At 45.1% G+C, this 13,863-nt stretch overlaps 1 pseudogene; it reads left to right on the top strand.

The window, feature by feature from the left end:
• The window catches only part of LOC147114981 (uncharacterized), a 421,733-nt pseudogene extending 410,678 nt beyond the window's left edge, over window positions 1–11,055 (top strand).
• Window positions 11,056–13,863: the final 2,808 nt, after the last annotated feature.

Below are 13,863 nucleotides of genomic sequence, written 5' to 3'. Positions count from 1 at the left end.
TCAGCTCTATGCTTCATCACATTAGCTTCGTTTTCAGTGAAGGACAATTGAGCCTGGGCAGCTTTTGCCTTGGCATGTGCTTTGGCTGCTGCAGAAGCTGTCGATGATGACGGTCTGCTGGACCGCCGAGATGATCTAGAGGATGCTTTAGAGGACTGTGACTTGGCATCATTTGCTCGGAGAGGCTCATGCTTCTCGGTTGGCTGGTCGACATCCTCTATGGTATATTGTCTTCCTGAGCGTAGGCTCATGGTAGCTGAGAGGTATCTTCTTGTGCTTGAGCCCGCTGTGCTGTTGTCTTTTCACTATTCTGCCCTTGCAGCGCGTTCCTATGCAGAGCTAGACAGGTAGCTAACAACTTGATATCTTCCCATAAAAATCACAAGGCTTGACTTGTCTTGTAAAACTTTACTGAAAGATTCTTATTGTGAAACTGAAATACAACAGAAATGGAAGCACACATTAGTATACAAGCACATAACTGATATGCATACACAAATTTAGGTACGCCTGAGCAACACAGTACATTTGGCATGTAACTTACCAAACACGTGGAAACACAGCTTACTGTGAATATACACTTAGCAAACTGGAAGGCATTCTCTTTAAATTAGCCCTGTACATAGTGCATCAAAATACAGCTACAAGTTAACCAGCTAGACAGAGAGCGAGCACTTCACGGCTAGCTGTGTAAGTTTGCTTACAGAGAAAAGTTACAAACTAAACATTTTCTGCAAAATATAGTGTACACTAATCATCTATAACATTCTCAAGTACTTACAGACAAATAGTATCCAAGGCTCAAGCGTGGCAACAATATAACTTCCCAGACCATGTGTGGCTGTAGGTCTGTGATATACAGTAGTTTACTTTACTGCACTTACTGTGCTTTACTGCACTTTACTGTGCTTTTACTGCAGTTGCTAGGTACCAAATATCCACTAGGTGGTGGCACACAATGGGAATCGACCCAAATTACTCAAACCCCTGAATTAACTGGGAAACTAACATAATTTCCTAAAGAAAGACAGCACAGCACTCAAGTGCTTTGTAAACAAAGCATTGTCCTGCGGTCACCGCCCAACCGCAATTGATTGACAGCTTTAAGTACTTAAGCCTTTGAGTCAACATTGTAGAGAGTTCTGTAAACAAACATCCTTTGTCCTGTGGGTGAAACTTCCTAAACTGCAGTTGATTGACAGTTTCAAGTACTTCAACATTCGCGCAGGCTGGTGCTTTTTTTCAAATCCTTTGTCAGCCCGTGATTGAAGATATACAGCCAGGCTGTCTTTCATCTTCTGCCACGAGGCCTGACAGCCATTTTTGATGCTCTGGGTTTTTAAGGTATATTCCACCCAGGTTTTCTTTAATCAAAAATAATTTTTGGGGCTGTAGAAATTTTCTGAAATTCTTCCGAACCTTATAGAAGGAACTTCTTTAAAAGAAAGAATTGCTAAAGGGATCAAGGGATATGGGGAGAATGCAGGGACAGGGTACTGAATTTGGATGATCAGCCATGATCTCATTGAATGGCGGAGCAGGCTCAAAGGGCTGAATGGCCTACTCCTGCTCCTATCTTCTATGTTTCTGTATAGCGCCTTTCACAACCACTGGATGTCCCAAAGTGCTTTACAGCCAATGAAGTACTTTTTGAAGTGTAGTCACTGTTGTAACATAGGAAACGCAGCAGCCAATTTGCGCTCAGCAAGCTTCCAGAAACAGCCATATGATAATGACCGAATAATCTGTTTTTGTGATGTTGATTGAGGGATAACTATTGGCCAGGACACCGGGGATAACTCCCCTGCTCTTCTTCAAAAAAGTGCCATGGGATCTTTTACATCCACCTGAGAGAGCAGACAGGGCCTCGGTTTAACGTCTCATCCAAAAGGTGAGAATGTGGAACTCGCTAGCACAGGGAGTGGTTGAAGCGAATAGTATAGATACATTTAAGCAGAGGCTAGATAAGCATATGAGGGAGAAGGGAATAGAAGGTTATGCTGATAGAGTTAGATGAGGAAAGGCAGGAGGAGGCTCGAATTGAGCATACATGCTGGCATGGACTGGTTTGGCTGAATGGCCTGTTTCTGTGCTGTATATCCTATGTAATTAAGGATGAAATTATCACAGATATAGATAAAGTAAAAACTTAGAAGTAGCTGGCATGGATTTTAAAAGAGCTTTAGATAGCTCATAGAATTCTTTGAAGAAGCAATAGACATGGTAGATGGGGAAATGCAGTGGATGTAGTGTACATGGACTTTAGGAAAGCCTTTGAAAAGGTACTAATTGCGAGATTACTGGAGAAGATTAAGGAGTATGTAATTAAGGAGAGGATAGCAAACTGGATTAAAAATTGGTTAGAACACAGAAAACAGAGAGAAGGAGTTAAGGGCAGTTTTTTTTTTTTTTTTTTTAATAAAGAGTGTTTGGAAGTGGGTAGTGTTGTCCCACAGGGTGCAATTCTGGGGACAACTTCTTTTAACTCTGTATATCAATATTTTGATAATAGACCGAGAGGGAGTATTGTCAAAATTTGCAGATGATACCAAAATAGGAGGTATAGGTAATTCTTTAGCAAACCAAAGGAAGCTGCAAAGGTATATTGATAAGATAGGGGAATGGGCTAAAATAGTGGCAGATGGAATTCAATGTCAGTAAATATGAGGTGATCCAGCAATAATTATACTCTGAAGGGAAGGATGCTCAATGCTGTTGAAGGGCAGAGAGACTTGGAAGTACAGGCTCACAGGACATTAAAGCCAATACCTCAAGTTGATAAGGCTGTAAAAAAAAAATAGAACTTTGGGTTTTATCAGAGGTATAGAATATAAAAGGCATGAGGTAATTATGAGCCTGTATAAAACCTTAATAAGACCTCAGTTAGCGTACTGTGTGCAGTATTGGGCTTCATACTATAGGAAGGATATTGAGGCTTTAGAGAGGGTACAACGTAGATTCACTGGGATAATACTTGTGTGGAGAAATACAAATATGAAGAAAAGTTTGAAAAATTAGGGCCGAGAAATTCAAAAACGCCACAAAAGTTGCTGGTGCCACCATCGAAGGGTGTTAACGGCTGCCCAAAATGGTGGCGCTGGCAGGACCAAAAAATTGGTGCTGGGGACTAATTATCAATGCCGTCCTGGTGCCATTCGTCCCAGCAGTAGGCCCCAATATAGCGTGGCTGAAGTGTCATTCCAGCTAGAACAGCCTGCTCTGAAAGCAAGGCTGTCATTTCAGAAAGCAGTGTCAGTCTCTTAAAAGGGCAACGCCATCTGAAATGAAAAAAAAAAATCATGTCAAAAGAGGCAGTTTTTAGCCCTCACAGCTCAACTGCTTTCTGGAAAAAAATTAGCATTAAAAAGAATTCTCAAATGGCAGTCTTCAGCTCGTAAAGCTGAATTGTCTTCCGCACCTAAAAAAAATGGGAAAAGTACTTCAGCACTTACACAAATGGCTCAGCAAGTCAGGGAAGGGGCACCCAGGGTCTCGCACGCAGCACTCCAGCTTTGTGCAGGGGGTAAACATTGCAAGAGAGGTCCTCTACCCACAGGGGCCAGGAGGCCCTCCAGAGAGAAGGATGTGGGACAAGATCACCGAGGCCGTCACTGCCAGCAGTGTCATTTGCACGACCTTGCTCCAGTGCCCAAAGAAGCTTCATGACCTCAGACCAGTGGTCACGGTCAGTGAATGCATCTTGAAAAGCCGCCTCCTACCAACTGCACTAGTAGCCTCACAGACTTCTCAATGCATGACTCCCCCCACCCACCAATCTCTCACCTACCAAAAATCTGTACCAAACATGAGGCACACCTCCCATTCCTAGCTTTACCTCACCTCCTTGGAGAAGACAGTGCTGGCAATTCTTGGCAGGGGCATGGCTGAGCCCTTGGCCAGCGGCAGGGCTGAAAGGATACAAGATGCTGGTAATCACATATGTTGTCCTCCTTCTTGCATGGACCTCTTGCTTGTCTGCCTTCCCCTCGCCACAACTCCACCCTTGTGCATTCCTCATTTCACATACCGAAGAAATGCAGCCTGCCCAGCCAATGGTGGGGGAGAAGGAGGAGAAGGAGAAGAAGAAGAAGAAGAAGAAGAATTAGGGTAGCACTTTGTGACATCAGTAGAATAGGCAAAAGCACACACAAGACAGTCACTAAGGGAATGTATAAGGGTGATGAGTTGATTTCTTGATGTCATATTGGATAGATAGATGTACAAAGTTGAATTGGATAGTTTGCTTTGTGGTGGCTTTTATTTCAGCATTGTGGCCAAGAGGACACTGTGATGGTCAGTAACAGAGGGAAGGTAAGGTGTGGGACAAATGTTGAAAGGGGAATTGGGGCTGTGGTCACTGGTACCACAGGTAGATGATTCCATCCCAGATATCTTGGCCAGAAAGGGGCTGTCTGGGTTGCATCTTTCCTTCTGCTTCTTCCTCTTCTGCTTCCTCCTCTTCTGCCTCTTCATCATCTGCTTCCTTCTCTTCTACTTCTTCCTCTTCTGCGTCTTCCTCTTCCTTCTGCGAGCGAATGCTGTAAATCTGAAATAAAAGCATAAACTGCTGGAAATACTCAGCAGGTCAGGCAGCATCTCAACCTGAGACATGAAGTCTGTTTATCTCTGCACAGATGCTGCCTGACCTGCTGAGTATTTCCAGCATTTTCTGTCTTCTCAGAGGCCTTCCCTTTACCAGCTGAGGCCTTGCAAGCATCCAGCAGTACTTCCTGCACTCCCTGCACACATAAAAAACTTTTAACATGTATTGCACCGAGCCATCAATAACATAAAAAAAATCCAGTCCAAAAATTTAAATGCAAACTTACCTGAAAGATGTGTGTGTCCCTTTAAGAGGCGCTGACAGCATTTCTGTCAGTCTGCTGAATGCTCTGTTTTCAGAACGAGCTTAGGACCCAGCGCTGAACTCAGAGCTAAGGTCGAAGTTCGCTGAGGTGACGTTAAGTCGGCGTTACACACTGACTGATGTCACCCTCTCTTCATTTATATGTCCAGGATCTAAGGTCCTCACCAAAATGGCGGTCGCCGAGTCCTGCACCAGAGAAGGGCACTAGAGTGTTGGTCTCCATTTTTCGCCAGGACAGCGGCGCAAACAGGTGGCAGTAAGTACAGGAAACTTTCTGGTATCCGGCACTGATGGGACCGAGCTGGTGCCGTACCATCAAAACTGCCGTAGAAACCAGCGCTAATGTTAAAACATACGGAGCTTTTGAGCTCCGTGTGAATCAACAAACCCTGTTGCTTAGCAACAGCTTCAAAACAGTCGGCCGCAGCTTAAAAGCGTCTCTGTAGCTAAGCAACAGCTTCAGCTAGACCTTGCAGAGCTTGACTGGAAAAAAAAGCAACGAGAAGTAAAAAAACTTACAGGAAACGGCTCCTGAATTTTGCCGGTAGATAGAGCTTTCCGGACATTTAACCTCTGGTTAAACGAAAGTTTCCTGTAGCCCAATTTCTAGGCCAGGTCTTTTTTCATTGGAACAGCATAGATTATGGGGCGAGTATTAAATCCGTGAATCTTAAGGTATGGTGTTCTTCAATAAATAGACGGAGACTGCAGATCAACAATCAACAGGTGTTTACTGGATGAGGGTAGTCTAAAAACTAACAGTACAGATGCCTGCTCAGGGCTTATATACAGGTGTGGTCACTGCCGGTACTACAGTATACAGGAGCTGTAAAAGTAGTTCTCTCTTAAAGGTACATACACTACAATTCCTCCCCTTTTAGATTAACAGTACCATAACATTCAAATAACAGTTAACACTTTTAACATGCACAGTAACTGAAATAGTCCATTTATAGATTCAGTCTTTGGGGCGGCTTCCTGATCCTTTCTGGATAGCACCTTTCCTGAGTGTCTTGTTCTTGGTGCGGAGGTGATTCTGGCCCCCTGTCGTCGGTTAGTTCATCAGTTTCCGATGCTACTGTTTCTGGGGTAGATGCTACCGGTATGTCGGGTTCATCACCAGGCACGCTAGACAAGGGGTTGACTCGTTCCTGTGACGCTAGGATCTGGTCAGCATGGCATCTCACAATGTTCTCCCCAACAGCCACTGTGTACATTAGTGGCCCCTGCCGTGTGCATATCGTTCCTGGTTGCCATTTCTCTGTTCGGTAGTCGCGGGCCAAGACTGATTGCCCTACATTGAAGCTCCTTGTCGGCTTCTCATTGATGTGCTGGAATTGCTTACTCTCAACATCTCTTCGTACATTTGGTCTGAGCAAATCCAGACGAGATCTCAACCTTCGGTTAAAGAACATCATGGCCGGGGCCTGGTTGGTGTGTCGCATTTCTGTAGGCTAACAGGAAATTGTCCACCTTATGCTGCAGTGGAATGTTGTCATTGCACATGGCCTTTACTGCTTTTTTAAAGGTTTGTACGAACCTCTCAGCCAATCCATTTGTGGCTGGATGATACGGGACGGATGTGTAATGCCTTACCCCATTCCTTTTCATAAATCTTCGAAACTCTTCGGACACAAACTGTGGTCCGTTATCAGAGCAAATCTGCTCTGGCAAGCTGTTCCTGGCAAAAATGGTCCGTAGGACTGCAATAGTTTTCTCCGTGGTGGTGGAGGACACTTTGATCACCTCAGGCCATTTCGAGTGCGCATCCACGGCTATTAAAAACATTGAGTCCATGAATGGACCAGCAAAATCAATATGCACCCATTGCCATGGAGATGAGAGCCACTCCCATGGGTGTAGAGGGGCATGTGGTGGTGCATTTTGGACCTTTTGGCATCCTGAGCAGCTCTTTGTTAGGTCCTCGATTTGTTGATCGATTCCCGGCCACCACACATAAGCCCTAGCAAGGCTTTTCATTTTCACCCCTCCCAGATGGCCTTCGTGAAGCTCATTGAGCACTCTCTCCCTTAACTTGGGTGGAATTGCCACTCGGGATCCACACATCACTGTCCCCTCCATACTGACAGCTGTTCTCTTCTGGATGAGAATGCTGGCAACAGTGAGTCACCATGAGTTGGCCATCCCTTCACCGTCAAATCATATACCCGAGACAGTGTCGGGTCATTTCGGGTCTCCTTCTCTATATCCACGTTAGTTACTGGCAAGAGTTCAATTATCGACGAATAAAATATTTCGACAGGGTCCACTGCTGGTACTACAGTATACAGGAGCTGTAAAAGTAGTTCTCTCTTAAAGGTACATACACTACAGCGAGTGTAATAGAAATGTTTAAAATTATGAAAGGAATGAGTCAGGATAGAAGCAGACTATTTTGAATAGTGGAAAGGTCAAGAATGAGGGACAATAGATACAAATGCAAAAGATTTAGAACACAGACCACAAGAAAATTCTTTACACAGAGCTGTGTGGATATGGAATTCACGCCAGGGTTAGTGGTCAACATTCAAGATTAGAGTGAATAAGTAGGTGAAAAAAAAGGGGTTGAAGGGATATTGGAACAGGGCGGGCAAATTTGATTACAACTATTTGCTGGCATGGAGGGTAAATGCTGATATGAACTAGTTGTGTTTAATGGCCTATCTCCATGTTGTAACATAGCATTTCTATGTGCTTTGTAGAAAACAGTTAATGCTAAACCTATACAAATCATTGTTAGGTTATAAAATTGTGTCCAGTTTTGGGAATCTTACATTAGGAATGATTCAATGCCATGGAGAGCATGCAGAAAAGAAGAACTAAAATGATACCAGGCATGAAAGGCTTTAGTTATGAGGTGAGATTAGAGAAACTGTTTCATTACTTCATTAGAACAAGGAAGGTTAAAGGAGCTATCCCTGGCCCCATCCTATTTCTTATCTACATGCTACCCCTCGGCGACATCATCTGAAAACATGTCAGTTTCCACATGTACATTGACAACACACAGCTCGATCTCACCACTGCCTCTGATTGGTCACACTGGTTGTCCAACATTCAGTACTGGATGAGCATAAATTTCCTCTAACTAAATATTGGGAAGATCAAAGCCATTGGGCCGTAATTTGCGACCCCTATGGGTGCATATGAGGTGAGCACACACCCCTAAGGGCCTTGCAAGTTCCGGGTTTAGGCATGCGCTGCGCATGCGCTAAAACCCGGAACTTGTGATCTGTCAAGAATTCTCTTGGCAGATCCTCCACATCCCTGGGAAAAGGCCTGCTTTTACCAGGATAAGAGTTGAAAGAAGTAAAAAAATAAAATTTTCCTCTGATTTATCATTTAAAAATACTTTTAAAAAAGGTAAGTTTATTTTTAGCCCCATAAAAAACTTAAATTATCTTTTTCAAGAATTTAAATTTTTGTTTAAAATAGTTAATTTATTGTAATTTCAAGTCATTTTAAAAATGTGATTTTTTATTTTTATTTATTTAAAGTTTTACTATGTTTTGGGGGTGATCTCCATTCATATATTTGACAGGTCTTCCTGTCAAGTGTATGAAGGGAGATTCCCTTCTGTGATTGGCTCCCCATGGCCCACGTGATCCCAGGGATGCTGCGAACTACATGCGCCTCTGGGAAATGTGGGCCCTGCACACCTGGAGTTTGGAGAGGCCCCTCGGAAGTGTGTGCATCCCGGGAGCCCTCAGGTAAGGGCACAGATTTTTCCAGATGGCAGTCCTCCGCCCGTGGGGGGCCAAGGTGTTTATTTTGGTCATCTGTCCTAATATCACCTTATGTGGATCAGTGTCAAACTTTGTTTGTTAACGCTCATGTAAAGCATCTTGGGATGTTTTACTACGCTAAAGATGCTATATAAATACAAGTTGTTGTTGTTGAGATCTAAAAGAGATGTTCCAATTTATGCCAGTGTTTTGATAAGTTAACTCGGGATAAGCTGATCAGTGAGTTGGTAACTAGAGGGGATAAATAGAAAATCATCAAAACAATGAAGAGGTTAGGAGAAAATTTTTTAACACATATATTTTTTAGAAAATGTGTCCTTGGATGTGCGTTATGCTGCCAATGCCACATTTATTGTCCATCCCTGGTTGTCCTGAAAAGGTGGTGGTAAAGATCTTCTAGTAATTGGTTTTACAACTGAATAGCTTGCTAAGACACTTCCCTCATAGTATGGGACTGGAGTCATGTGTAGGGCAAACCAGGTATGGAAGCAGGTTCACTTCTCTGAAGGACATTACTGAATTCATTGGGTTTTTACAACAATGTTGCAGCTTTCAAAGTACACAAATTATTAGATTTTATGAATTTGATTTCACAACTTGCCATTGGTGGGATTGCCATTGGACAAGATTCGTGATCCCAGGTAAGAATTGGTCAAATCTAACTTGTATGAGATTAAAGAGTAAAGTACTTTTCTTTACGATAAACCATCCCAGTCAATGCTTATCAACAAGCATTGACAGCAATGGTTTATATCTCACCTTGGTCCTCAGAATCCCACCACGATCAGCCCCAACACCAGCATCACCGGGTACACCAGCAGCACCAACATCAACACCAACCTTTTCCGCAATCAACTGATGCTGCACAGGACACAGGGCATCAGCACTCAATCACATTGCTGCCCGGGACACCAGGGATGGCCTCACCATAACCAGATTTACTTCACTTGATGCTGCACACACTGGTTGGCACCATCTCACACCAACACCATAAAGCACCCCTACAATGCCCAAGCCATTCCTTTCACACACATCACCATTGCGGGGGAGGTACCCTTATGTCTCACCATTCACTGCAACTCACTAAGCCACTTCCAAAGGTGCCCACAAATCTGTCCAAGACCGAAAAGTGTTGAAAATAATGTCTTCAATGTTTGACAGCACATTACCAGAAACTTCACATGAACATTGGCTAAACCACCCAAGTGCCTACCCTTGTGTATTGTTAGTTGGTATGCTTACAGTAAGATGAGTGTGAGGGGTGGCTAGTGAGATGGGGAAGTAATAATGTAGATAGAGATGGGTGGAGGTGCAAGGTAAGTTGGTGTGAGTAAAGATGTGCAGGAGTAGGTAGGGAAGGCAGAGTGATGGGGATCTGATGAGTGGCACAGCAGGATGAGGTTGAGTGTGGCTTGGCAGTAACGTTTCGTGATCTACTGAGATCATTGAAAGGTTTGCGCCACTGCAGCCTGGTCCTCCTGATGACATTCCTGCTTGTGCCCTCCTGTGCAATGTGCAACCAGGCTGCATTGGTCTCCTGGGGAGGTCTCTTCCACCCATGGGAAGGGAAGAGAACCTCCTTGCGTGCTGTGACTCACTCCATAAGCATATGGAGGGAGTCATGGGAGAGCCTGGGTGCAGCTGTGCACCTTTGTACAGTACTTGTCAATGTTTGCAGCACCTCAATGCTGTAGAACACTGACAACTCAACTGTCAAAATCAATTTGCACATGGTCCCTTTAAGGAATCCAGCTGATGATGTGTCAGCTAATGGCGTCATCAGACCCGCTTCCTTTTAATTGGCCGAGAACCTCGCTGGGCGAGCTTAACAAGCCCAGTTACCATAAAATCACTTGGAGAGAGCAGGCTGGAACAGGCTGGGACCGCGCTACTGACCCCGGCCGCCCCGGATCTGCCTCGGTTGGCGCAATCGCGACCAATAAACTCTTTTTTCCCTTCCCTTTTCTTCTGAAGTTAATAACTTATGCTGTTTCGATGGGCCCCAACAACCCTTGCCAAGCTGACCATTCTTTATATATGAGCCCAGACATAGGAGTCTTGACACCTAAGCTTGATACAGGCTAACCTGACATATACTTTCCAGCAGGGGTTACTGTACAGTGATCAGGTATGGAAAGCCTGGCTGGTTTTTCCCCACGCTACCTGGAAACACTGAGGCCAATTTTAGCTTTCTCATGGTTTCTACACAGTGATCATTTGCATTTTTTTTTTTGCTGATACAGTACAGAACTACCAGAACCCTCTCCATGGTGCATCAGCCACGTTCATTCATCGACTGACAGAACTAGCTGGTTTGGAATGTGATACTATTCAGCAAGAAAGAATACGCAAGCTGAAGAAGAGATCAGACTGCTGAAGATATTTAAATTGTCCCACTGTCAGTCACATTTTTCAATGTTAAAACAAAACAGTATTGAATAAGAAGTAACTAAATAAGATGGATGTAACCCAGTAGAAACAACCTGCACCTTACAAAACATAATAAATGTATATTGCTGTACACACTGATGTAATAAAGTCTTTATTATGGTGCGGGTCAGAACAGAAATTCAGTTCAGTGTCCACATCCCTATCTCTACTTCAATGACTAGTCATACGTTCCTGCTCCATGGTTTTTTAAAAATTAAAATTAGCTATAGAAGTGTGTGGAACATTAGGTAAGTGGATAATAGAAAGGCAAATTGTAGATAGCAGCAACAGGGATCCAAGACCCTTTAATAGATATTGGGCCGTATATTCCGATCCCTACGGGTGTGTATGCGCTGTGTCCACACACGTAGGGACTTCGGAAATGCTGGTTTCAGGCATGCACAGCGCATGTGCTGAAAACCGGCATTTCTGATCTGTCAAGAATGCTCTTGACAGATCGGATGCCTTCCCTAGAGAAGGGCCTTTGTGGGCAGATAGTTCTGCTTTCTGGAGAACCTCCGCCCGCAGAAAACCCTTAGAAACTTTACGCCTCGCAAAGGCAGGCGTAAGGCCTGTTTTTACCAGCATAAGATTTGAAAAAAGTAAAAAAAAAGTTTCACTCATTTATCATTTAAAAATACTTTTAAAAAAGGTGTTTATTTTTAGCCCTGTAAAAAACTTTAAATTATTTTTTTCAAAAAATTAAATATTTGTTTAAAATATTTAATTTATTGTAATTTCAACTGATTTAAAAATGTGATTAAAAAAAAAAATTATTTAATGTTTTCAGTGTTTTTGGGGTGATCTCCATTCATATATTTGACAGGTCTATCTGTCAAGTGTATGAAGGGAGATTCCTTCTCCTATTGGCTCCCCATGGCCCACGTGGTCACCAATGTAGGAATGTAGGAATGGTCAAATTCCTATCTAGAAATGGAGGTTGACGCAGGCGATCAATCAAAAGGGTTTTTAATGTCAAACTAACGGGTTTAAACAGATTGATGCAAGAGAACTATGAATACAGGTCTTAACAGGTTGGAGGTTCCACGAGGACTGCTTGGGCGGTCCCGTGGATGGCGTCATGACGTCATCACGTTTTTCCCGCGTTTGGGTGATCACGTGATTAGCGACATGACGTCATCACGTTTGCCTGCGCTCTTAAAGGAACCGCGCCCTGTACATGCAAACAGTATATACAATGGTACAGATTTAGTCTGTAGCTAACACATCGTTAAAGGGAATTATGTAGTTGTTCAGAGTCCCTCAGTGGCTCTGCCACATGTGCCCCCCCAGAATTGTCTTTAACGGAAAAAGTCAAACGGTGAGGGGGTCTGACAAGCCTGTCAGAACGACTCCTGTATTCCCGAAGCGGAAGCTGTTGGACGGCGGGCGGTCTGGCGGGTGGTTGCACTTGTCCTGGCGTGACGACGGTGGGCGGCCGACCTCGTCTTGGCGGCTGTGCGGTCTCGACGGGACGGTCAAGGTCCAGGTGTGCGGGCTTCAAACGGTCGACCGAAATGTGGTCCGGTTTACCACCGACATCCACCGTGAAGGTTTTGTCTCCCGACTCTAACACGCGGAAAGGACCAGTGTATGGGGCCTTGAGCGGATCTCGGTGCGCATCGTGGCGGATGAACGCGTATTCAGCTTTTTTCAGCTCTGCTGGAACGTGAGAGCTCCGAAACCCGTGATGCGATGTGGGGACCGGTGCGAAACATCTGGCTGCCTCCTGGTGACTGATAAGCTGGCCTGAGGCGGACCATGGCTCCGTTGGTGTTGGCAGGAAATCCCCCGGAACTCGCAGCGGCTGACCATAAACGAGCTCTGCCGCGGGAGAGTGAAGATCTTCCTTGGGGGCCGTGCGAAGGCCCAACAGGACCCACGGCAGCTTGTCCGCCCATCCAGCATCTTGGAGGCTGGCCCGCAGTGCGGCTTTAAGCGATCTGTGAAAACGTTCACACAGACCGTTCGCTTGTGGGTGGTAGGCTGTGGTGCGGTGTAATTTGACACTGAGTCCCTGAGCCACTGCATTCCAGAGCTCGGAGGAAAACTGCGGTCCCCGGTCCGAAGAAATGTCAGCAGGCACTCCAAAATGGGCGACCCAGGAAGAGATGAACGCCCTGGCCACATCTACCGAAGTAGTAGATGATAGGGGAACCGCCTCTAGCCATCTGGTGGTGCGATCTACTATGGTCAGGATGTGCGTAAAACCATGGGAAGGTGGAAGTGGTCCTACCAGGTCCACATTAACATGGTCAAACCGTCGCTCCGGGACTGCGAAGGTGGCCAATGGAGCCTTGATGTGGCGCTGTACCTTGGCCTTTTGGCAGACATCTTTATGCATGCCCCACCAAACGAACTTAGATGACATTAGCTTCTGAGAAACCTTCATTCCTGGGTGTGACAACCCATGTATGGCGTCAAACACCTTGCGGCACCGGGCGACCGGCACGATAGGGCGAGGGTCCCGAACGGAGACGTCACACAGCAGCGTGGTACCTGCCGAATGGAACCTGACGTCGGCTAACCGGAGGCTAGTGATGTTGGTACGGTAAGCCTGCACTTCTGGGTCTGAGACTTGGTCCGCTGCCATGAGGGCGTAGTCGATGCCCAGCTGGACCGCATGCACGGTCGCATGGGAGAGGCAGTCTGCCACCAGGTTATCTTTACCGGCCACGTGCTGAATATCTGTAGTAAATTCGGAGATATAGGTCAGCTGCCATTGTTGTCGGGATGACCACGGTTCGGCGGTCTTGGCCATGGCAAAGGTCAGCGGCTTATGGTCGACGAAGGCGGTGAAAGGACGTCCTTCCAACAAGA

This window comes from Somniosus microcephalus, chromosome 7 (assembly GCF_052327205.1).
Source record: "Somniosus microcephalus isolate GS21.2 chromosome 7, FLI_Smic_1.0, whole genome shotgun sequence".
In the NCBI taxonomy this organism is placed as follows: domain Eukaryota; kingdom Metazoa; phylum Chordata; class Chondrichthyes; order Squaliformes; family Somniosidae; genus Somniosus; species Somniosus microcephalus.
This window is presented reverse-complemented; position numbering and strand designations above follow the sequence as displayed.